This window comes from Schistocerca piceifrons, chromosome X (assembly GCF_021461385.2).
Source record: "Schistocerca piceifrons isolate TAMUIC-IGC-003096 chromosome X, iqSchPice1.1, whole genome shotgun sequence".
NCBI lineage: Eukaryota > Metazoa > Arthropoda > Insecta > Orthoptera > Acrididae > Schistocerca > Schistocerca piceifrons.
In genome coordinates, this window is record NC_060149.1 from 1,912,570 (window position 1) to 1,937,942 (window position 25,373).

The 25,373-nt window shown below is 39.2% G+C and overlaps 1 protein-coding gene across 6 annotated transcripts in view; it reads right to left on the reverse strand.

Moving 5' to 3' along the window:
* The window catches only part of LOC124721943 (biotin--protein ligase), a 439,412-nt gene that overhangs the window by 260,015 nt on the left and 154,024 nt on the right, over window positions 1-25,373 (reverse strand). The window lies entirely within an intron of this gene.

Sequence of the window (25,373 nt, forward strand, 5' to 3'; positions counted from 1 at the left end):
GACACGTCTCCATTCGTCCCTCCATTCACGCCTGTCGCGACACCACTGGAGGCGGGCTGCACGATGTTGGGGCGTGAGCGGAAGACGGCCTAACGGTGTGCCGGACCGTAGCCCAGCTTCATGGAGACGGTTGCGAATGGTCCTCGCCGATACCCCAGGAGCAACAGTGTCCCTAATATGCTGGGAAGTGGCGGTGCGGTCCCCTACGGCACTGCGTAGGATCCTACGGTCTTGGCGTGCATCCGTGCGTCGCTGCGGTCCGGTCCCAGGTCGACGGGCACGTGCACCTTCCGCCGACCACTGGCGACAACATCGATGTACTGTGGAGACCTCACGCCCCACGTGTTGAGCAATTCGGCGGTACGTCCACCCGGCCTCCCGCATGACCACTATACGCCCTCGCTCAAAGTCCGTCAACTGCACATACGGTTCACGTCCACGCTGTCGCGGCATGCTACCAGTGTTAAAGACTGCGATGGAGCTCCGTATGCCACGGCAAACTGGCTGACACTGACGGCGGCGGTGCACAAATGCTGCGCAGCTAGCGCCATTCGACGGCCAACACCGCGGTTCCTGGTGTGTCCGCTGTGCCGTGCGTGTGATCATTGCTTGTACAGCCGTCTCGCACTGTCCGGAGCAAGTATGGTGGGTCTGACACACCGGTGTCAAGGTGTTCTTTTTTCCATTTCCAGGAGTGTATATCACCCTGCATCAACAATATGCTGTCCAGATCTTACTTCATTCTGAACAGTGGTTCTCTTTATACAGTGTTTTGAAACTGGAACTTTAATTACGGAGACCCTGTGCGTTCAATCTACAAGAACTAAATTCAATACTTGCACTTGTGTTTTTGTGTTTGGTGAGAATGGCAAATTTAAACATCTGAGTGATGAAATTAGAGAAATACTACAAACTGAAGATCCAGCTGTGGAATCTGGTAGTGATTTCGAAGACCGTGAAGACTTTGAGGCACTGCCGAGAGAAAGTACAGATTCATCGAGCAATGTCGAAATTATTCGTGTAGTGGGCCGTTCGCAGTTGAGAAAGAAGCACAAAGTCAGAAATAGTGAGTACAGATGGCTGACAGAAGGAACGTTTACACCTCAGAATTACACTTTCTCTAACAATAATTCTGGAGTGAATCCTCGTTGTGGACTGAGTGAGGAACCTACTAAAAGTGAATGTTTTGAACTTATATTTGAAAGGCGACTGTTGGGATACACTACTAGTGAAACAAACAACTTTTACAAGGTAGTGAATGAACAATGCAAGGATCTTTCAGATAAATTGGACAGATAGAAATGCAGAGGAGATAAATCAGTTATTAGCAGCCTCCATGCTGATAGCTCACACAAAAATGAGTAGACTGAAGGACTATTGGTCAACAGACTCATTTACTGAAACACCTCTCTTTTCAAAACTAATGCCCGGGGATATATTTCTGACAGTTCTTCGAACATTCCATTTTATTGAAGCACACATTTTGGGAGATGCTGAGAGGGTGAATAGGCTTTCTGAAATAAAGGTATTGTGAATTTTTTGACAGTGAAATTTAAGTTAATTCTACATCCATACAGAGATTTGTGCATTGATGAGTCTGTAATGCTGTGGAAAGGTAAACTTTTCAAACAGTATATACCGAGCAAAATGCACCGATATTACAGTGTACACGGGAAGAGAACAGAAATTAAAGTTACCTGTGGCCTTGGTGTATCTGGTGCTGTTGTAGATACTCTGTAGAAACCTTAACTCAACAAAGGTTACAGTCTTTCACCTGATAACTGGTATACAAGCCCTGACATGTTTACAAGCCCTGACATGTTTTCCTTTCTACACAAAAATAGAGCTGGTGCCTGTGGAACAGTTAGGCCAAAAAGAAAAAGCATTTCAGCTAATTTGCCTTCAAAACTAAAGAAAGGGCAAATCACATCACGCCATTCTGATTTTATGTTGGCAGTATAATTTATGGCTAGAGAGAGGTGTGCATGCTTCCAACAATTCATACAAACACAATTGTTGAAATAAAGAACACAACAAAGTAACAGGTGAGAAAATCAAGACACAAAGTACTGCTGTAGAATATAACTAGAAGATGGGAGCAATAGATAAAACTGACATGCAGATCAGCTCTGTTGGTACTAAAAAACTTTCTTTCATGTCCTGGACCAGTCTGTACTGAATGCCCATGTCCTTTACCAAATGAGAACTGGTAAAAAACCACAGCTAATACACTTTTGCTTGGAGCTAGTGAGACAGTTGCTTGACAAATACAGCATTCCCAGAAAGTCTGCAAAGGGAGGAAGATCCCCATCAAATGAAACACCATGGCATCTCACAAAGAGGCACTTTGCTTTTCCAGTATCACAGACTGTGGCACAAGGGTCCAGTGCCTAAAGAACATGGCATGTATGCAGTCATATGCCATGGGAAAAAAAACTACGGTATGTTTATGTGTGTACACCAAAAGAACATACCATGTATGCAGTCAAGCAATACGCAGAGACAAAAAGACATAAAAGACACTAGGTTTATTTTTGTAGAATGCAATAGCCCTGTACATGTAAATCAATGTTTTTGCGAGCATGACAGCTTAAAAAAATTTTCAATTAATTTGACACTTCCAAGTACTACTTATCACGTAATTAATACAATAAAATGAACTGATGAGAAAATAACAAGCCAATAGCTTGTTTTATTTCAAAAACTTATGTAATTCAACATTCTCAAAATAACTCAATTGAGACAAGCAGGTGAGTGCATAAAAACTTAGTCTTCAAAGGATCAAAACTAATTTATCTCACCTTATTTCTTAAATTTGTCAGTGCTAATAGTAAAATTCTACCCTGGCAGTGAAAGACTGATTTCTAGAACAACAATGGAAATCCTGGATGGAATAATATATAAAAGAAAGGAAAGGCAACCACTTACCTACGGCTGGCTGATATGTGGCACATAGAAACATTCATCAGGAAAGTATTTACACTAACTTTTGAGCTTTTGCTCATTCTCTAGTAGAGGTACACACATTCACACACACAACAATAAACAGAAAGTCAGGTACAGATTTAGAAATGGCTGCTAATCAAATTTTCACTGACACTAATAAATGGTTTAAAGCTAATTCACTGTCATTAAACTTCGAAAAGACCCACCACATGCAGTTAAGAATCTCCAGAGATTTCCTTGCAGCATGTGTTTAATATATTAAGCCATGCAAATAGAAGAGGTAGACAGTGTTAAGTTTCTGGGACTACAACTCGATAATAAGTTCAGATGGGAAGGCCATAGTACAGAATTGCCAAAGCGCCTAAAGAAGTCTGTATTTGCAATACAAATGTCAGATGTAGGAAACAAAAATAAAAAAAAAAAAATAGAAATTGCATATTTTGCCTACTTTTATTGTATTATGTCATATGGGATCACATTCTGTGGTATCTTGTCAGACCAAATAAAGTTTTTAGAGTGCAAAAGTGTGTAATGAGACTCATTTGTGGTGTAAATTCAAGAATATCACGTGGAGACCTGTTCAGGGAACAGAGTATTCCCACCACTGCTTCTCAGTATATTTATTCCTTATCAGAAATTGTTGCAAATAATGTGTCTCTAATTCCAACCACTAGCTCAATCCATAGTATACATACTAGGAATAAGGAAAATCTACATAAAGACATAAAATCGTTTACCTTGTTCGAAAAATGGGTCCAATATTCAGGAACACACATTTTCAATAAATTGCCAGTAATCATTAAAAACTTGGTTTCAGATAAAGCACAGTTTAAACAAGAGTTTGAAAGACTTTTTGGTAGGTAAGTCCTCCTACTCTATACATGAATGTCTTAAAAGGGACTGTCAGACCAGCTTAAGTAAAAATGTCCGTCAGATTTCAGTTTTTACAGCACTTGGTCACAACAGTCAAAACTAGGTATTTTGCATATGATAAATTTATTAAAAGCACACAACTATGTTTCCTTCTCACAGTGTATTAATTCTGTAAATATTAGCAGTTCCAGTTTACTATAATTTATCCACATCTCGACAATCTCCTGACAAAAGACCAGGGAAGTCAGTATTATATTCAAATTTTCTATGTTTTTATGTTATATTTTCTGACATATTCCACACCCACGAGAATCATCTCATTTTTGGGTCTATGGAATGAAAACTGAAGCTAATATAATGTAAAAACAATGCAGACACCGAAGCGCCCACACTCATGGCCACGGCGAGACTCAGAAAGAGCAAAAGCGAGAGAAAGAGTAAGAGCGAGAGAAAGAGTAAAAGTGAGAGAAAGAACAAGAGCAAGAAGAAGAGCATGAGCTTCAAGAAAGTTAGTATAAATAGTTTTCTGTGGCACGTTTCTATGTGCCACACTTGGTCAGCTACAGATGAGTGACTGTATGTGTGTGCCACACCCTTTTCACTAAACTAAACATTCATCAAATTCAGAGCCTAATTTGCACTAAGGTTTCACTAACACAGCTCTTTACATAAAATATGTCATATGATTTTTTGTATCAGATAGACCCTAACTGCTGATTGTCCAATACCGTACTGCAAACTGGCTTGATTTTACATCTATGAATGAAATTTTAGAACATCCATCACATGTATCATCTTCAAGAGGGCAAATTTGAATCCAGCTTCCCATTTCTTTACTGCTGAAAATGACAGACCAGACGTTTTATAAATCTTCACCTATTTTAGATGAGTTTATGCTGGTGATAACACATCCAAAATAAATATTTCCATGATATCACATTACTTCGGGTGATCCAATTGTATGAAACATGCATGATATGATTATTTATGAAAGCACACAATTATTCTACAGGTCATGTGGACAGTTTAGAGTATTACAAAATATCCACCAACATAACAAAAACAAAATTTCGCACTTGTTATCTTTGTTCCAGTTTGAACCAGCTTTCTGGTTTCCCTTACATCCCAAAGCTTACTCTCTGCTTCTGTAGATAATACAGCTGAGTGGGGAAAAAGAGGAAAGCTTTACTTCTCAGTGGATGCTGTGAATCCCTATTAGTCAGCCAAAATATTACTACACCTGGGGTATCAACCGTGGATGCAATACATGCCTTTGTTGACAATGTTATGGAAGCCATAAATAATATGATAATGGTTGGAATATTTTGTGACCTATCAAAAGCTTTTGACAGTGTAAGTCACCATATTATCTTGAGTAAAGCCAAGACCCTAGGAATGGGTGGAACAGTAGGCACGTGGCTTGAATCCTATGTGTGTGGTAAAAGCAGAAAGTAATTGTGGAAGGACTGCATGGTGGCCAGGTATCTTCAGAATGGGGCTCCATTACTGCAGGAGTACATCAAGGCTCAGTATTGGGCCCACTGCTCTTTCTAATATTTATAAATGACTTAGCACTATGTACAGAATATGGGAAAATACTCACGTTTGCTGACGACACCACTTTATCAGTTAATAATCTCTCAGGGAATGCGTTAAATGAGGCTGCAAATAAAGCTTTTGGAGATTTGAGAAACTGGTTTGAAGGGCCTTACAGTCAACCTAAAAACGACAAATTACATACATTTATCTTCTAACACAAATGTTACTAATGAAATGATCCTAAAAATGGGGGAGCACGAGATTTTGAAGGTTGAGTCTTCCAAATTCTTGGGTCTGCACACAGATAGCAAAATGAAGTGGCACCACCATATTCAAGATCTGTGCAAAAGGCTAAGCTCAGCAATTTTTGCCTTAAGAATAATTTCAGACACTAGGGAAATGAGCACAATAAATATTTTGGCTATTTTCACCAACTTATGGCCTATGGTATAATATTTTGGGGAAATCAACCAACAGCAAAAAAAGTGTTCCATGCACAGAAGCGAGCAATAAGAATTATGTGTGGAGTACATCCTAGGCACTCGTGCAGGGATCTGTTTAGAGCTCTACAAATCCTTACAACACCTGTCCAATATAGTTTTTCCCTGATGTGCATTGTTTCAAAAAATAGCAACTTAATCAAAATCAGTAGCTCATACCACAGTTATAACACCCGAACGAAACTGGATATCCATTATGAGCTAAAAGCGAAAAGCATGGTCCAGAAGGGGGTTTTATACAGTGGCACCAAGATTTGTAATGCCCTCCCACCGCACAGTAAAGAACTGGTTGGAAACATGTCAAAGTTTAAAGAAAATCTGAAGCAGTTCCTTTTAGATGAATCTTGTTACAGTATTGATGAATTTCTTAGCAAAAATGCATAGAATCTCTTGTTTGTGCTTAAACCTTACTGTGTGACCTCTACAATTGATTAATCATACTCTGTAAGTACAGTGTAACTTAATACAATACCCAAATTTATGTATGTCTGTATATGACGCCTGTATAACTTAAGAACAATACCCAAATTTATGTATGACTGTATATTCTTTAAGATGTCCTGTATCGTAACTAATGTGTATGGGTATATGCTAAACTTCACAGTTTCTTTAATCTAATGATAAGATCAATGTATCTGTGCACAAAACAATAATCTGTAAAAACATTGACTTGTTCTATATCCAGGGATATGTTCGCATATGGATCTATGGAACACGAAATAAATAAATAATTAAATAAGTGAGGTCACTTTGATCGGCTTATCATGTGTAGGGGATGACTGTATGACGGTAAGTCAATTATTACATAGTAAAGATGGCGACAGATTCAAGTGTTCGTAATATTCCTGTGCGCGAAAATTACAGCTCCGTTGTGAAAAACAGTCATTATGTGAATGATAATGGTGTTACAACAAAATTAAATGAACGTATTATCAGCCTACAGAAAATTGTCGAAGTGCTTCGTAAAGAAATTTCATGGCTCAAGAAAGAAAATTATGATCTCCGATCAAAACAAGGTACGTGCTACACGTGGGACTCAGTGCAAAACATTTCGCCTGATTCCAAAAACTGGAACAAAGCTACGTTTAAAAACAACCAAGCTACGTTTAAAAACAACAAGTGTTAAACCGTGTGAACAATGACCACAACGTTAATTTCGTGCATGAAAACTCGTTTGAAGTACTCGCAATTGTAGACAGCGAGGGTAAAACGAGCCGTTACGAGTCGCTTGGGAAGAAAAACATTCAAGATAGTAGGCCTAAAACCACCAGTGAACAGTCTAAACACATCAAAAAATCTCGAAACAGCGATAAAGTGTCGTATGAACTTCATGAGACAATACTGGTACAAAATGACCTTGAAGTACGTCACAAAATACCGATACAAACAGATACTCAAACGAAAAACATTGTAACAGATAACTCGCATTATAAAATACTCATGCTTTCAGATAGTCATGGCCGTGAACTCGCAAAGAAAATTAAAGAGAAAACTAATAGAAGTTTGTGTAGCATAGTAAAACCGGGAGCCCCACTAGCGGAAATAATAAAAACGACTGAATCTAGAGAGGTTAAAAATCTACACGATAAAGACTGTGTAATACTCGTTGGAGGTTCAAACGATGTATATAAAAATGAAACTGCAAATGCTACACGTTATCTTAAACAGTGTCTGAAGAACCTCACGCATACAAACGTGATAATCGTGAATACACCACATCGGCACGATCTGGATAACCAATCATGTGTAAATACAGAAATACAAAAAGCCAACTATCAGTTTGCCAAAATCTGTAGATGTTTTAAAAATGTTAAATGTGTTAATATAAATAATATAGGTCGTAGATTCCATACACAACATGGACTACACTTAAACAGTATTGGGAAAGAATATCTGGCGAACATGATAATGAAGAAATTAAAACTACTTCAAAACACCTTCAACACAAAAACAACTGTTATACCACTATCAGTAATAGAACATTCCACAATACAAGAAAAATCAACAAAGGCAGTCATCTCATCAGCAGCAGAACTGACATCAGCAGAACCTTCACCACCACCACCACCAACAATAAGAACAGGAGACACAGCAACAGTGGGACAGACAACAGCAAAGCCAACAACAGCAGTAGGACCAGAAACGACAGTACCAATGGAGAAGCCACCAGCTAAACCACACCCCATCAGAAAGAGCCAGAGGACAAGAAAGTACATCACTCCAAAGGAGGATTTTTTATGGTTCAGCACCAAGAGGAGAAAAAAACTGGGACAAACCGGCGCAAAGCATCAGTCACTGTCAACAAAACGCAAACAAAAGATACAGGCAAGGTAAGCTGTGCTCGTTTCTCAGTCTTTCATCAAAATATACAATCTGTCAGAAACAAAGTGCAACAATTAGAAGTGGAACTACAAACTTTAAACAGTTCAGTCACATGCATTACTGAACATTGGTGTAGAGGAACTGAAATAACATTAATAAATTTAAACTCATATATACTAGCATGTCATTATAGTAGAAAAACCATTAGAGGTGGTGGATAATGTATATATGTTAAGCAAGGAATTGCCCATAAAATTAGAAATGATATTAATTCTGTAAGTGAGGAAAAACACATAGAAATATCAGCCATAGAGATAAGCAAGACAGATGAGGCACAAAGGTTAACTATAATATGTATTTACCGTTCACCCAGTGGTGATATAGATACTTTTACTGCAAAACTAATCCAGATTCTAGACATGGCTTCGAATCCTAAAGGGAAGGTACTCATTTGTGGAGACTTAAATATAAACACACAAAACCCAGATAGATTCTGTAACTCATTCTTGAATATATTGCGCTGTTATAAGTTATCACCATTAGTTAACAGAGCCACGAGGATAGCCAAAAACTCACCATCAACAATTGATCACATCATCACAGACATAGATAAAGAAAGTTGTGAAAACTAGTGTAAATAAGAAATTTTCTAAATTCATGTCACTATTTAAATTCAGATTTGATGAAGCATTCCCAAAGGTGCAAACTGCAGTACACTCACACAAAAGAAATACCTGGGTGACCAAAGGAATAAGGAAATCCTCTGCAACACTCAAACAACTGAACAGGTTAAAAAACTACCATAGTGATCCTGGTTTCCTAAACTACTACCACACATACAAAAGAATATACAGAAGAGTATTACGAGATGCAGAAAAAGCCCACAATGACAGTATTATAGAAAAGGCAGAAAATAAAATTAAAGCAGCCTGGACTGTTACCAAACAGGCAACAAACAGTAATAAATTAAAAACAGTAAACATTCAAATTAAACATAATGGTGCTATTATACATAACCCAAATACACTAGCAAATACTGTAAATGAGTACTTCAGCAGTGTTGCTACCAAGCTACAGCAAAAGTTTGGCAAAAAACAGCCTGAACAAAAATTGAACTATATGGCTAACTCAATGTTACTGTTACCGACTTCTACAGAAGAAGTAAGGATGGTTGTGAAGAATCTAAAGAATAAAACATCAGCAGGTTTAGATGAAGTGCCAGTGTGCTTACTGAAGGACTGCATTGACAACATACAACATCCTTTGGCACACATCATAAATGAATCTTTCACTGCAGGCTGCTTCCCAGAATACTTAAAATGTGCAAAAGTCCTGCCTCTATTTAAGAACGGCGATCCAGAAAATATAGAAAACTATAGGCCCATCTCATTACTCTCATCCTTTTCCAAGGTAATAGAAAATATAATGAAAAAGAGACTAATGGATTTCCTAAACAAGTACAACCTACTGTGTAAAGAACAATTTGGTTTCAGGCCAGGAAGAAGCACAGGTTCAGCAGTAGCTCACTTCACAAATTTTGTCTTAGAAGCACTTGACGAAGGTGAACATGTAACAGTCATATTCCTTGACCTTAGCAAAGCATTTGACACGGTAGACCACAAAATACTACTAAACAAAATGGAGGCACTAGGAATCAGGGGAACAGTAAATAATTGGTTTCAATCGTACTTGGAAAATAGGGTACAGTGTGTAGAGATCTCACAAACGAAGTTCAGCAGATTGACAAAACACATTTCCAAACCAGAACATATTAACATAGGAGTCCCTCAGGGAAGTGTGTTAGGGCCAATACTCTTCCTAATATATATCAATGATTTTCCCCAGAGTGTCAAATACGGGGAAGCAATACGATTTGCAGATGATAGCAGCACCCTTATCAGTGATGAGTCACCAGACAAATTGAGAGACAAAGCTGAAGAAACTCTCGATCATGTATGCAAGTGGGTAGTAAGCAACAAATTAACCCTCAATATTAAAAAAACAAACAGTATTAATTTCCACATAAATAAAAAACATAATAGCATAGGCCTAAAAGTTAAAGATGAACTTATAGATTGTGTCACAAACACAAAATTCCTAGGAATGCATGTTGACTCACAGCTTAACTGGACTGACCACATTGCAGCACTAGAAAAGAAAATTGCTACTGCTTGCTATGCACTCCGGATAATTATGTCAGTATGTAATAGTTCATGTGCTAAGACTACATACTTTGCATATGTGCATTCAATAATTAGTTATGGCATAACCTTCTGGGGTACAAATGTGCAGAACATACAAGCAATTTTCAAGCTGCAAAAGAGGGCTGTACGAATAATAACAAAAAGCAGCAAGAGAGCTCACTGTACTGATTTATTCAAAACCATGGGAATCTTGACAGTACCATGTGAATACATCTTTCAGACTGTGATATATATAAAGAAACACATTGACCAATACACACAAAACAGATCTATACACCAACACTGGACTAGATCCTGCCACCATTTGCATCTCATACGAAAAAACAAAACAAAAACCCAAAATAGTTTATTATTTAATGGAATAAAAATGTATAATAGACTTCCCGAGGAGCTCAAAGCTGAAACTGGAATACATGCCTTTAGGAAAGCTGCAAAAAGTTATTTAGCAGATAAATGTTACTATACTGTCAAAGAATACTGTAAATGACATGTGTTCGCCTCAATTCATGCAAGCGTACCTTTGTAAATTTATATTTATCTGTAATTAAGATTGGTGTGTATTTGTTTTGTGTAACCCATGCAAGAATACATTTGTAAATTTATATTTATTTGTAACTAAGATTGGTGTGTATTTGTTTTGTGTACAAACAATTAAGTTGCACCATAGAAATATGTACTACCAGAAGTACTATTATGTATAGACTCATTCCATGTATACAGTTGACGACATCCATAGAACACAAGTTGTCTACGGATGAATAAATGAATAAATAAAATTATCCACAATTTAGTTACATTCTTGTTTATTTTGGTAATACTGTCATTTTACGTTGATGACGCACGCTTTGTTTATTTGTTGTTATATCTTTGCAATTTTCAAGCTGCTAGGTTCGTTTCATTATTACTGCAGTGCTGTTAAACATGGCTGTTCCGCTGTCTATTTGCACCAAATAAGAGCAACGTCTAGTGATCTGTTTTTTCTGGTCGGAGGGCATATCAGGGGTCGAAATTCATCGAAGGTTTTTGGTACATTACGGGAACAGTGTTTTGCCACAACGGAGCGTCTATGAATGGATTGAAAAATTCCAAAATGTCGCACAAGTGTTACGCAGGATGAAAGAGCTGGACGACCGTTTACCGCCAAAAATGAAGAAACCATTGAGCATTCACGTGAAATGATTCTCTTAGACAGACGATTAACTATTGACGAAGTGACCCATCGTATGCAAATTAGTAACTGTTCTGCCTACGAAATCATCCACAACAGACTTGGGTTTCATAAAGTTTGTGCAAGATGGGTCCCAAAACAACTCACACAGTTGCATAAACAAACGTGCTTGGACACCTGCAAAAAAACATTTGGATCACTATGGTAGCAGGGGGGACAACTTCTTAGACAGGATCATTACTGGTGACGAAACATGGATCCATCATTACGAGCCAGACAGTAAACAGCAGAGCATGGAATGGAAACATCCAAATTCACTGTGCAAGAAAAAGTTGAAGACCCAACTGTCCACAGCAAAACTGATGCTTACGGTTTTTTGGGACACACGCGGTCCAGTACTGGAACATTATAGGGAAAGGGGCACAACAATTAACAGTGTACGTTACAGTGAGACGCTTACTGCCAGGCTAAAGACTGCCATTCGAAGCAAATGCAGATGATTGCTGTCAAAAGATGTCGTGTTGTTGCACAACAATGCCCGTTTGCACACTGCTGCCCACACTGCTGAAACTCTCCAGAAACGAAGTACTGGATCATACTCCATATAGTCCCGATCTTGCCCCTTCCATCACTTGTTTGGCCACTCAAACAGGCATTAAGGGGCCGTCGATTTGCCTCGGATGAAACAGTGAAAGAAGCAGTGCATTCCTGGTTCGCAGCTCAACTGAGAACCTTCTTTTATGAGGACATCAGGAAGCTTGTACAACATTGGACCAAGTGCGTTGAAACGCAAGGAGACTATGTCGAAAAATAATGTTCTTGTAAGTTTCCTATTTGATTACAATAAAATTTTATAGCTACTTTGTGGATAATAATTGACTTACCCTGGTATATGATAACAACTGACCTGAAAGCATTGGCAGTATGATGTATTTTCCTTAGTGACCACTGTACTTGTTTACCATAACAGCACCACATGTTTCCAATAATGCCCAAATGCAATAATATTGTGGTCAAGAAGTATAGCGTACAAAGTATGTGCAAAATATTATTCAGGATTGTGTGGTCTGCAAACTGAATAGTCTTTTGTCAATCCAATTTGAGATGGTGAATCCAGGGTGTATACGTGGACAAGGAAAAATATTCCCATTCCCGGTTAAAAATACACTTTTTCCGTGTTAAGTGACAGTATACTATTCCTCGGCACAGTAAAACTCATCAATCCTTGGAATGTTTATGGTTTTATATACCGGAGTAGAATTTCCCGGCACTTTAGAAAATGAAACTCAGGGCGGAAAAACACATTTTGAAAGACCTTTGATCTGCGGCAACACGTACGCTGCATATTTTCGTATTACGAAGGTTTAAATATGAATTCCACCAGACACCGCATGTTACTTTCTGAAACTTTGAAATTGAGATTGCGATGCGCTTTTGTAGCTCATGTCACGTGATCTCGCCAGCTGATGGCAGCATAGGACACGTGATGTAGTAAAGCCAATAGCAAGATCACTCTTCAGTAGCGCGAACATACAAATAAGAAAAGTTAATGGTTTAAATTAATATACATAGCATTCACATATAATATTGGTCTCGAAGATTAATAAGCTGGAAGAGAAGCTAAGCTTCCACGTATAATGTTGATCTTTTTTGCGCGTGTTACACTTTAAGAACATGACACAAATGTGCCAGTAAAATTTTTAATAACGCCGTAAATGTCTGATTTTCTGGGCTCGAAATTCTTCTAAATGGTCGTCCTCAAAGAGTTGGTTTTTAAATGAGAATTAAACGCTTTGTGATTTAAGAAATTCATCGTACATTCTCACACATAGTTCATCTTGCGTAAAAGGAAATCTGCTTTTAATGTAACGCTTTTCAAACTACCATTCGCAATATTTTCCCGCGACCTGTTAGAAACAGGTTCGTTTCAACAGTTGCGAGAGAGCACCAGATAACAGGCGTCACCGCGCTTGCGCAGCTATGATGACGCAGGAAGCCCATATGTTCGTACGTGTAAAACATTAAAAGATCTTACATATGTCATTAAAAAAAGGCATCAGACAATACTTCAGGGGCGTCGGAATTTCGTGAACCATACTAAAACGCAGAATTCGGCTTAAAATGCACATTCGTATGTAAATATTCTTGGTGTACCAGTACTGTATTATCTCATGTTTGGTTTTTTATTACGGCATAATGCCATACGTGCACTTGAAATGCAGCGAACAGTTGAAACTAGCCAATTAAACAATTCGTTTCAAATAAATTGACTGCCTCAGCAGAAAAGATTAATTTTAAGCCAAATCTCTTCAGCACACCGGCAAAAATAACTTCATTGTTCTGTGAGGTGATTAATTATTGATTGTCAGAAAGGTGGAAATAAAATCTGAAACTAATAATATATTTTAGCCTTTCGTAATTATGCGAACGTATTTCAATTCATTTGTTAGCTCCCGGCCTAAAAAATCCGTTTCTTAACATTTACCGTAAGAGCAATAAACGAAGGGGAAACAACAAACTCACAGGTCATGTGGAGACTCACCACCTCAATTCAGACTGCTCTGTGCATCAGCCCCAGATTTACTATATTTCCGAACCGGGGCAATATTAAGCCACACCTCTGTAACCAGAAGCGGGAGAAGGTACTACTCATACACGACTCAAGAGTCCGCTCGCAACAGCTCAAGCTAATTAATTTAAACATTTGTCATGTCATGCTCATCGGAGGCAATCTGTTGTTATAAGGCATTGCATTGTCTTCCTAAAGCCTTTGGCACGCTTTGCTGTTGGCAGACGCTTGTATGAGCACTGTTTTGTTGTTGTATACGGCGCATTTCCTTAGCAACTTAAGTTTTATTTTTATTTTTTATTTTATTTTATTTTTTTTCTCTCGTTCATGTTTCGTTGCTGCAGTATTATTCTGCTGTAGCGGGATACAGTAATATCCTTTGTTAGAGTATTGGTTCTTTCCAGTCAAAATCACAAAAATTTAACTGAAAACTAATACAATGAAAAATTCCCGGAGTTCTGGACAATTCCCGGGTTTTACCCGGTTTTCTCCCGGATGAAAAAATTCTCCCGGGTTTTTCCCGGATCTCCCAGGTCGTATACACCCTGTGAATCATTGCATTACTACAACTTGTAACATAACTCAGCCAGCCTACTCCATTATTTAAAGTGTAATATGAAATATGGTCAAACATCACATTGTTACAGGACTAATATATTGTTAAAGCAGCAAGCCCAATTAAGTTTACACGAGTGGCTGAGAGATTACATCCAATCTGACTGCTGACTTGACACTTATCCATCTAAATTACCCAAGTTACATACTGACAAAATTCTCAAGCTGGTCTTAGAATTCTATTAAAGTAGCGAGTCTTGTTTTTTTTTTTTTTTTTTTTTTTTTGCATGGAGACACCAACTGGTGTCTTTTGCAAACGTCATAGCATTTTTTTACAAGCAAACGAAAGCGCTGGCAGGTCGATAGACACACAAACAAACACGAACATACACACAAAATTTTAGAAGCTTTCGCAACAAACTGTTGCCTCATCAGGAAAGAGGGAAGGAGAGGGAAAGACGAAAGGATGTGGGTTTTAAGGGAGAGGGTAAGGAGTCATTCCAATCCCGGGAGCGGAAAGACTTACCTTAGGGGGAAAAAAGGACGGGTATACACTCGCGCACACACACACACACACACACACACACACACACACACACACACACACACACACACACATATCCATCCACACATATACAGACACAAGCAGACATATTTAAAGACAAAGAGTGTCTTTAAATATGTCTTTAAATATGTCTGCTTGTGCCTGTATATGTGTGGATGGATATGTGTGTGTGTGCGAGTGTATACCCGTCCTTTTTTCCCCCTAAGGTAAGTCTTTCCGCTCCCGGGATTGGAATGACTCCTTACCCTCTCCCTTAAAACCCACATCCTTTTGTCTTTCCCTCTCCTTCCCTCCTTCCTGATGAGGCAACAGTTTGTTGCGAAAGCTTCTTGAATTTTGTGTGTATGTTCGTGTTTGTTTGTGTGTCTATCGACCTGCCAGCGCTTTCGTTTGGTAAGTCACATCAGATTCACTTAAAGAGTATAAACACTTGTCAATCAAGAAATGTTTCAGTTTCACTTTGAATAAGTTCCCTTTGTGGCACCTTATAGAGTTCGGTAATCTGTTGTACCATATGTGACCACTAATGCATGGACTATGGTCCGTTGTTTTTAATTTTGTTCTGTGTCTGTAGTAGCAGTCTTTATTTCTTGTATTATAGGCATGCATACCAGAGCACTTTGTTTCTTTGTTTTGATGTGTCACAAAAAATACAATTAATTTGTAAAGATACAGTGAGTAGACTGTGAGGTATTTATGATGAACAAAGATTTCCCTGCATGAAACTCTATACCCTAATCCATGGATAATTCTGATTGCTCTTTTCTGTAGGGTTAATATTCTGTTCATATGTATGTCGGCAGCACAACCCCATATCTCTATCCCGTAATTAATCTGTGCAAAAATGGTTCCATAATAAATTGTTTTTAATGTCTGATGTGGAACTACTTTTGATAACTGGCTGATTAGATGTAATGAACTGCTGATTTTATTGCATAAAAATTTGATATGGTTTACCCATCTTAGATTTTCATCTAGGTGAATACCTAGAAATCTGCAGCCTTCTGAGTCCACTACTTCAATTCCACCTATGTTACTGATAGAGGTTTGGTGTGAGTTTGTAAGTTTAAATGGCAATAACTGAGATTTACTGATATTAGATTTACTGATATTAACTTTCAAACCTTGATCTTGGAAATAAGTAGTTATTTGCTGTAGTCCCTCATCATTTTGTTTACCAAGAAATAACAGTGAGGTATCGTCTGCATAGGTTACCAATTGGGAGTTGAAAGGTTGCTTTATATCATTTATGTATACTAGGAAAAGGAAAGGGCCCAAAATTGAGCCCTGGGGTACACCTTGTGTGACTGTCTCATATTTGGACTGGAAATTAATGATCTGATTATTGATTTTGTAAGTCAGCTTTGTACACTGCATGCGGTTAAATAAATATGTAGCCAGCAATTGCATGGATGCAGCATTTACATTGTATGACTCAAGTTTACTTAAAAGTAACTCATGGTTTACCGAGTCAAAGGCTTTAGTAAGGTCTACAAATATGCCAGCTGTTTGCATTCCTTGATCAAGGGCACCATACGTTTTGTGAAGAAATTCCGTAATTGCTGTGATAGTACTATGATCTTTTTGGAATCTGTGTTGTGTCTCTATTAGGAACTTATTTTTCAAGAAATAGTCACTAAGTTGTGTCAGCAGCACAACTTTAAATACTTTGCTGAAGGCAGGTATTAATGATATGGGCCTGAAATTTGAAACCTCTTCCTTGGACCCTTTTTTATGCACTGGTTTAACTGTGCTCCATTTCAGTACATTTGGAAATGTATGTTCTCTGATACTGCAGTTTACCAGGTGGGTGATTATTTTAACTAATTCCTTTTTTTTTTTAATCACGATACTACTCAAACCATCCCATCCAGATGAGAACTTATTCTTTAGGTTATTTATTATCCTGCCTATTTCTTTTTCACTTACTTGTTTGAATTCAAAAGGTGGCTCTTCAAAGGGACAGAGCTTTACCTCACTACTCACAACTGTGTCATTAATTGGACTAACAGCTGCAGATATAAAGTATTTATTGAAAACATTGCAGACTTTATTAGGATCTTTAATTGTGTTTCCTTCATGTCTTATAATTAAAATTTCAGTTTCTGGCTTCGGTGTGGCTTTGCGAAATTGATTTACAATTCTCCATGAGGTCTTGGCTATATTGTCTGATTGAACTATTTCACTGCTGTATATCTGTTTTCTTAGATTTGAAAGCTCTTTCTTAAAGATTTTCTTGGCTTCATTGTACTTGGCCTTAAAAACCTGCAGGTTTGTTGACTTGAGTAACACATCCAGGTCCTGTATGTTTTGCCTGAGTTTTATCATATTTGCTGGAAGTATCAGTCTGTTGGTTTTTGCACTTTGGTTATGGGTGAACACTCTTTGTATTTTCTTAACAGGGCAGCATCTGTCAAAGTGTCTTAGCATAGTATCATAGAATTTGGCCCATTTGTTTTCAGATCCTTCAGTCTGGTAAACCAGATCCCAGTCCTCTATACCTAATTTATTTCTTAAGGCAAGGATGTTACCCTCTTTTAGGATTCTTTTATTTTCGATAACTTTTGTCATTTTTGGGATGCTTGTGTTTACATACTCTACAAGCTGGCATTTGTGGTCAGAGTAGTGAAAATCCATATTCCAGCACCTAACACTGTCTTTAATATGTTTACATAGTATAACGTAATCAATTCTGCCAGATGTGGAATTTGTTACCCTGGTATCACTATTTACTACATTTATGAGATTATATGAGTTAAGAGTATCTATTAACCTCATATTACACAAACTGGAAGATTTTGCCTCAATATTCAGATCACCAAGTATAGTTAGGTCACTGGGACCACAACGTCCCACTACTCTACTAAATATGTCTATGAAGCTAACTACATCAGCCTTTGGTGGATGGTAAATCCCAATAACTTTATGTTTTCTCATAACCCCTCTACACTCTTTGGTGTGGACTTCAATGCCTGTTACTTCAATCAAGCCTTCTTTGTTGTACTGGTCTAGATAGTTTATTTTCTTGTACTCGAGATTCTCACTAATGTAAACTGCCACACCACCACTCTTATGTTGCTGTCTACAATAACTATTTGCTAAGGAGTAGCCCTCTAGTTTACAGTAAATAATTTCATCAGATTTTAATCCATGCTCAGTTAACACTACTATATGAGGTGACTATTCACCTACAAAAACCTGTAATATATTAAGCTTATTTCTAAGGTACTGTATGTTTAGGTGCACGAGCCTTAGAGGTATTTTTAACTGATCACTCTGATTATCTTCCTTTGAAATGCACTGAGTTGGTTCACTTACATAAGTTCTGGATCCAGGCACTAAAAGTGTTTCTGTTCTTTGGCGATCTTGCATTTCTCGATCTACTACCCAACCTGGCTTCTGTCTGTCTAGTTGTCAAGGTAGCTGTTGAGGTGCCTTCCTGCTCCGTACAGTCCGAGGAGTTGCCGAGCTGCCTGGTGTTGCAGTAACTGGAGTTGTATACTCCACCACATTTGATTGAGTAAGTGATGCTGAAGAGCCTGCAGTTGATGCAACAGCTTCTGTTGTTTTAACTAGCTGGCTTGGCCAGTTGTTTTTACCCAGTCCTGGGAATTTGTTAGTTGCTTTACTTTCCCACAAAAACATGTCACTTTGAACTCTGGGTTTTATTGGTCTTGAGGATCTTCTAGGAGCACAATGTGTTTCTGGACTTTTGGATATCCTGTTCCTGCAAACTGATCTTCCTACTCCATTGTTCGTTACTGTCCTCTTGACAACATTGTGGTTGATTTCTGGTACTGTAATTTTTTCTTGCTGTGGTATTATTTGCTCAGTTCCATCTGGATCCTTCCACTCAAGTGATATTGCAGGCTTTAGTTGATTTTTTGGAGAGATGGCTGCAAGTAGAGTTCTGGCCATTTCTTCCTTGCCATTAGCATTTAGGTGTAGTCCGTGAGAAGTGTACCAGTCTCTGTTCTCAGGGACTGTTACAAACTGAGTGTTTTGGAAAGATTTCACTATTTTGGCTATTTTCCTATTTGTTCGCCTGGTTTCATCGTTCACACAAGACCGGCTTTCAAGATCATATCTATGGGGTATCCCTACTATGATTACATTTGTGTGCTGAAGCTTAATTAATGCTGATGTTATAGCATTTAATGCCTTGTCTGCTTCGTTTTTGGCTACATCATTTGTGCTACCCCAGATTATAACTGTGTCATTCATTGTGAGATCTTGTAAGTTGTTACAGCTTTCAAGTATTGAAGTTAATGGTGCACCTGGTATAACATTTCCTTGGATTACGAAGTTATTATGACTTTGATGCATTAAGTTAGCTGCAACTGATCGCCCATGGCTGTCTGCAAACACTGTTATTCTTTTTTTGTGTTTAGGTGAACTTTTTGTGTTAGTGCTGTGTCTGTTGTATGAATGTTTCTTGCTACTTATGCTGTTTTCTTAAACTATGAAGTTTTTATTTACCCCAGTGCTTTGTTGTTCACAATTTTCACCTTTTTGTAGCACATCAAACCTGTTCCTTGTCGTAATGTATAACGAGGAATCATTCTCAATTTTTTTCACAGCTTTAGATGTTGTTTTAGGCATAATATACTGCTTTTGTTCGTTAGATGTAGTTGCTACACACTGGAATTTCTCCGATTCTGCATGTCTCCTTTCCGCAACTTTTGATATTTTAGTGCAAGCTAAGCACATCCTGTCACTGAAAGTGTTGTACTTTTTACACACGCAACACGTATTTTCGTAAATTTTACTCTTGTTTGTTGAGTAATTCGACTGATTATTTACAATTGGCACCATGTTGCGAGGAACTTTCGGCTGCTCAGCATTTTCGTTTCTTAAATCCGAAATGTCATATCTTAAAACGTCCACAGTTTTTTGTAAAATTGAAATTTGTTCTTTTAGCTTCACGATTTCACTACTACAATTCCCATAGACGCCTGTTTTTAAGGCACAACTGTAACTTCTGTTCACTTGATCACTACACACTCAGAACATGTGACTGGATACAGGAATCTTGTCAGGCAGAATTCAGTATGTAATTTTAGATGAAAATTTCTCAAAAGAAGCTAACCTAACATGAAGCATGACTCAAGGAAGTGCACAGTACCACTGCTATTCACAATTTAAATGACTTAGCTGGAAGTGTAAGCTGTCTTCCATAATTTTTTTTGTAGATGATGCTGTGTTCTTATAGGCAAGAGGCATCTTATTAAAACTATACAACTATTGTCAACTGCAAAAAGATACTCAGGCTCACAAATGAAATCTAGATGCTAGCGACGATCGTAAGAACTGCAGATGGTCGAGATCACTAATTGTCGCAGACAGACACGGCACGGGCTGGAACAGTTGAACCATTCCAGGGAGGTAGCTTAGTGTCATCAATGAAGAATAGTGCTCTGCTACCACTACAGGTAACACAGAGCTGGAAGGCTTGACCGAGGAACAGTGTAACCGAATGTTAGCCACTCTGCGCAAATATTTGGATGCTTTCAAATCTGGAGGGGAGAAAAGACAGGCCAAGCAGCCAACATCAAAACAGTGAATCAACGCTGGGCATCATCCGCCAATTAGCTAGCACCTGTATAGGGTGTCATCGGCTGAATGACGGATAATCCAGAGGGAAGTGGAGAAGATACTGCAAGATGATATCATTAAACCTTCAGGGAGTCTTTGGTTCTCTCCTGAGGTCCTTGTAAAGAAGAAAAATGGGATTCGGCTTTACTGTATTGACTACTGATGACTAAACAAAACCACAGAAAAAGATGTCAACCCTTTCCCACACACTGATGATACATTAGACTGCTTGAAAGAAGCGAAGTATTTTCAACTACGGGCATGCAGATAGGCTACAGCCTACGGCTACTGGAAAATTGAGGTTGACGAGACTGTCCGGGAAAAGACTGCCTTCATAACTGGCTCCTATGAGTTCAAAGTTATGCCGTTTGAGCTATATAATGCACAGCCACCTCTGAATATATGGAGGACAACTTGCTTTGACACCTTAAAGAGACAATGTGTCTTTGAAATCTGTTTCTTTGAAGACATTTGAAGAACATCTGCAAGCTGCCTGACAAAGTTACTGAAGTGTGTTCATACTGAAGGCCCCCACCTGAACACAAAAAATTGTCCAAGCAATAAAAATCTTGGAGCACCCAGTGAATGGCAATGGAATCCATTTTGATCCAAAGAAAATTAAGACACAGTCACAAATTTTCTAACTTCTTGGCACATTCACGGTGTGAGAAGTTTCCTCAGAATGTGTTTGTTCTACCAGCAGTTCATAAAGGACTTTTGTATCAAGGTATGTTCCTTGCACGAAGTACTGCAGGGAGACACCTAGTTATCTTGGAACAAGGTGCAAGAAAAATCTTTCCGTGTCCATAAGGAGCACATCTTCTCCTCTTCCAGCACTGTATGGTGCAAATGCCAGCACAGAACTTCACACTGATGCAGGTGGTTATGGTATAAGTGCAAGTTCTAGTACAAATTCAACAAGACGCCGAAAATGTGATAGCTCACGCTTCCAGAGCACTTTCCAAGTGCAAGACTCACTGTACATTGGTGGCGAATGAGAGATTGGGATACAATACTGTCCATCATGACATTTGCATACAACACAATGAAGCAAGACACTAAAGCCTTCACATTGTTCTTTCTGCTATATGGTCATGATGCCAAAATGACAATAGACACACTATTCTCATATAAACCTGATGATATTCAGGATGATTACATGAAACACTTCATCGTCAAGACCAAAGAAGCAAGACAACTGGTTCACATACACACACACCCTGGAGGTCCAGGAGAAAAACAAACAGCATTTTAATGCCAAGACCCAGCTAGAGAGTTACTGCCCAGGGCACTTCGTATGGCTTTTTACACCTTTACGGAAAATGGGACTATTGGGAAAGATATCAAAGCACTACTTTATGCCATATCATATTCTTCGTAACTTGTCAGACAGCATATATGAAGTTGAGGATTACGATCCTTGATCAAGAAGATAAAAATGCAGAGACGCAGTCCACATTCTCTGTAAGACATGCTCCTACACACCTGAGTAGCAGACTGACAATGCACACATCTCATCCAAGGACACTAAGGACATGCTTGATGATTGCGAACTGTACAGTGGGGGCCATTAGTGAATGGATGTAATATTATAAAAATTTAATTTTTTTATATTTCAATTGATGTTTACCAGTACCTTCTGCCTGGTAGCTAGTTTCAGCTCGTAAGTCACGTTGCTTTATACCGGACAGAACCACTTCGAAACTCGCACGTTGAACCATCAGCAGCTAAAGCCACATGTTGCTGATAAGGTAACGCTACCGAACTGCGCCTCTACAATTTGGCTGTCCAATAGGGGGGTTTGGAGGTGGCCACGTGGGGGTGGAGCCGCGGCCAGCCGCCGGGAGCGGACACGCCATCCACTCTCTTCTGCTGGTAGCTTCCGATCCAGTTAGACGCTCTCCTCTCTTGCTCTCTTGGGCAGCAGTTCATTCAGTTTCAGCAGCTTCTCTAGGCCTGCCTTCAACCACTTTTTACTGAAATAAACCATCATGTCTACCACAAAATGTATAACTTCATCACCTCAATGGGTGCCTACTGCTTTCCCTTCTTTGTCAATCCTGACACATTAACAGAAGCTTTGACTGTAGGAGGCAACCTCCAATGCTCGTCATAGTGAAGACATGGCAACACAGCTAGAATGTGAGGCTCCACCAGTGCTGCAACACAGAGGTACACTGACAAGATCTAGAGCCAGGGTGCTGCATTTAGCTCCAATAAAACCTCTGAAACAACAGGTCACTCTTTCTCCAGGAGAAGGAGCAAACACATTAACATCTGGTGTCAGAAGTGGGATCGCTCACCGTTAGGCCCGTCTCCTCGACCTAATCGACCTAATGATCTTCAGGTAAGAAGGACTCACTGAGCCGTACACTGTACACCCATAGTCTAGCCGTGAACATGTGAAAGCCCTATAATACTGGAGCAGATGCACTCTGTCTGTTCCCCAAGACCTGTGGCTCAGGCACTTTATGATATTCAGTGTCTTCAGCGTTCTGGTTTTCAGGCCTCTCACGTGTGGCGACCATGACAATTTGGAGTCAAAAATGAGGTCCAGAAACCTCACCAAGCCTTTAAAATGTAGAACGGTACCCCTCGTATGCAAGTCGTCAGGTAAATTAAAAATTGATTAAAATGAACACACACGTTTATCTGCAGGAAAGTGAAAACCTGTCTTTGCAGCCCACTCCTCTAAGCTCTGCACAGCAAGCTGCAACCGACGAGTCACTCCTGCAACACTGGAGGAGGAACAGGAAATAGCAAATCACCTCATATAAGGAGCATTGCACAGGACTCCTTACCATACATGTGATAGTGTTTATGGCTATGTCAAAGAAGATAACACTTAAAACACTGCTCTGAGGTACACCATTTTCCTGCTCAAAATGTTCCGACAGCATGTAACTGACACGGAACCTAGAAAACCACTTAGATAGGGAAAGACCGTATGAAGATGGGGAGCTAGCCATGAAAGCCCGACAGATGGAGCTGCACGAGACTATTGTGTTTCCAAGTAGTGTTGTATGTCATCTTGATGTCAAATAATATACCGAGACATTGACGTTTACATAGGAAAGTCTGCCGAATAGTCACCTCTAGCAGGGTGAGGTTGTCAACAGTTGACTGAAATCTCCAGAATCCAGACAGAGTGGTTAAGGAGTTGCCTGGTCTCTAACAACCAGACCAGACGATGGTTAACCATTTGCTCTAGGGTCTTTCCTACACAGTTTGTTAAGGTGACACTCCAGTAACTACTGGGGGACACGTGTGGTCCTTTCCTAGTTTGAGGAGAGACATTGCCTCTCTCCAAGAGTTGGGAAACTGGCCTGATGCCATATCAAATTAAAACATTCGAGGAGAATTTCCTTGGATGGTGCTGGCAAATGTCGAAGCATGCAGTACCAGATTTGGTTGTGACTAGGTGTCCTCACAATTTCCCTTGGCTCCCACTTAATGCGGAGAAATTGATGACTATCAGTATTAATTAATTATTTTTTGTATGTAAAGGAGTTACCAACAATAGCAGAACAAATAACTGCCTTTATCCATTACTCATCTAATTTTTGAATTCTCTTACAGAGAATTTCAGTTTTGAAAGAAAGTTAGCCTGCGAGAAATTTCTTCTCTTTAAGAGCCACACTTCACACGATTGATTTCTTCTTCTGAATGTTTTCTTGTTTGCTAAAATACATAACATGGCTAACATCCAGCAGTGATTTACATCCTAATACAGTCAGCTTGTGTATCCTACACCCTGCAGGCTCCCTCCCCCCATACACAAACACCTGCTCAGCTGACTGTGTGTGTGTGTGTGTGTGTGTGTGTGTGTGTGTGTGCGCGCGCGGGGGGGCCGTTCCCTAAAAGCTCGAAAAACGAGCGCGCGCGCGCGCGCGCGGGGGCCGTTCCCTAAAAGCTCGAAAAACGAACTGCATTCCGAAAGCTAGCAAAACTCTGTGCCTTTTGTTTGGAAGTCAATAAATGTTTCACGCCTCACCACAAAACATAACTCACCTTGAAGATTGAGAGATTATTTAATACTTTCTGCTTTCCTTATGATGCAGGCAAATAATGCATCGGAATTTTTTTGTGACAACTATACGTCACTGAGCGACCGAACCAGTTGGAGGGCGGGGAGGGGGGCACACTTAACTTTCTAGCGGTAGTTCGGTACTCACCCAATTGCCTCCATGCTCTTAGAGGGTTAGGATGGCTTGTTGTGTGAACCTCTATGTAATGGTTCATCAAACTTAGGATGAAGAAATCTTCAGAGAACACTAAAGTTTTGCATGAAGCCCAACGAGATAACACTTAAAACTGTTCAAATGCTTAAGGAAGCCTTCATGAATAAGGTCGAGAGGAGGTCGCCCGCACAGGATACCTGACAATATGGTGAACAGATGACCACGTGACTTGTGCATGTCAGTTACTGAATTCAGTCCACTGAACGAGTGTTTTCTTTGTGTCAAAAATATTGGACTTGCTCAGTTTTACAAGGTAGTGCTCCAGACACAATCACAGAGTCACCTGTGTCTGGAAG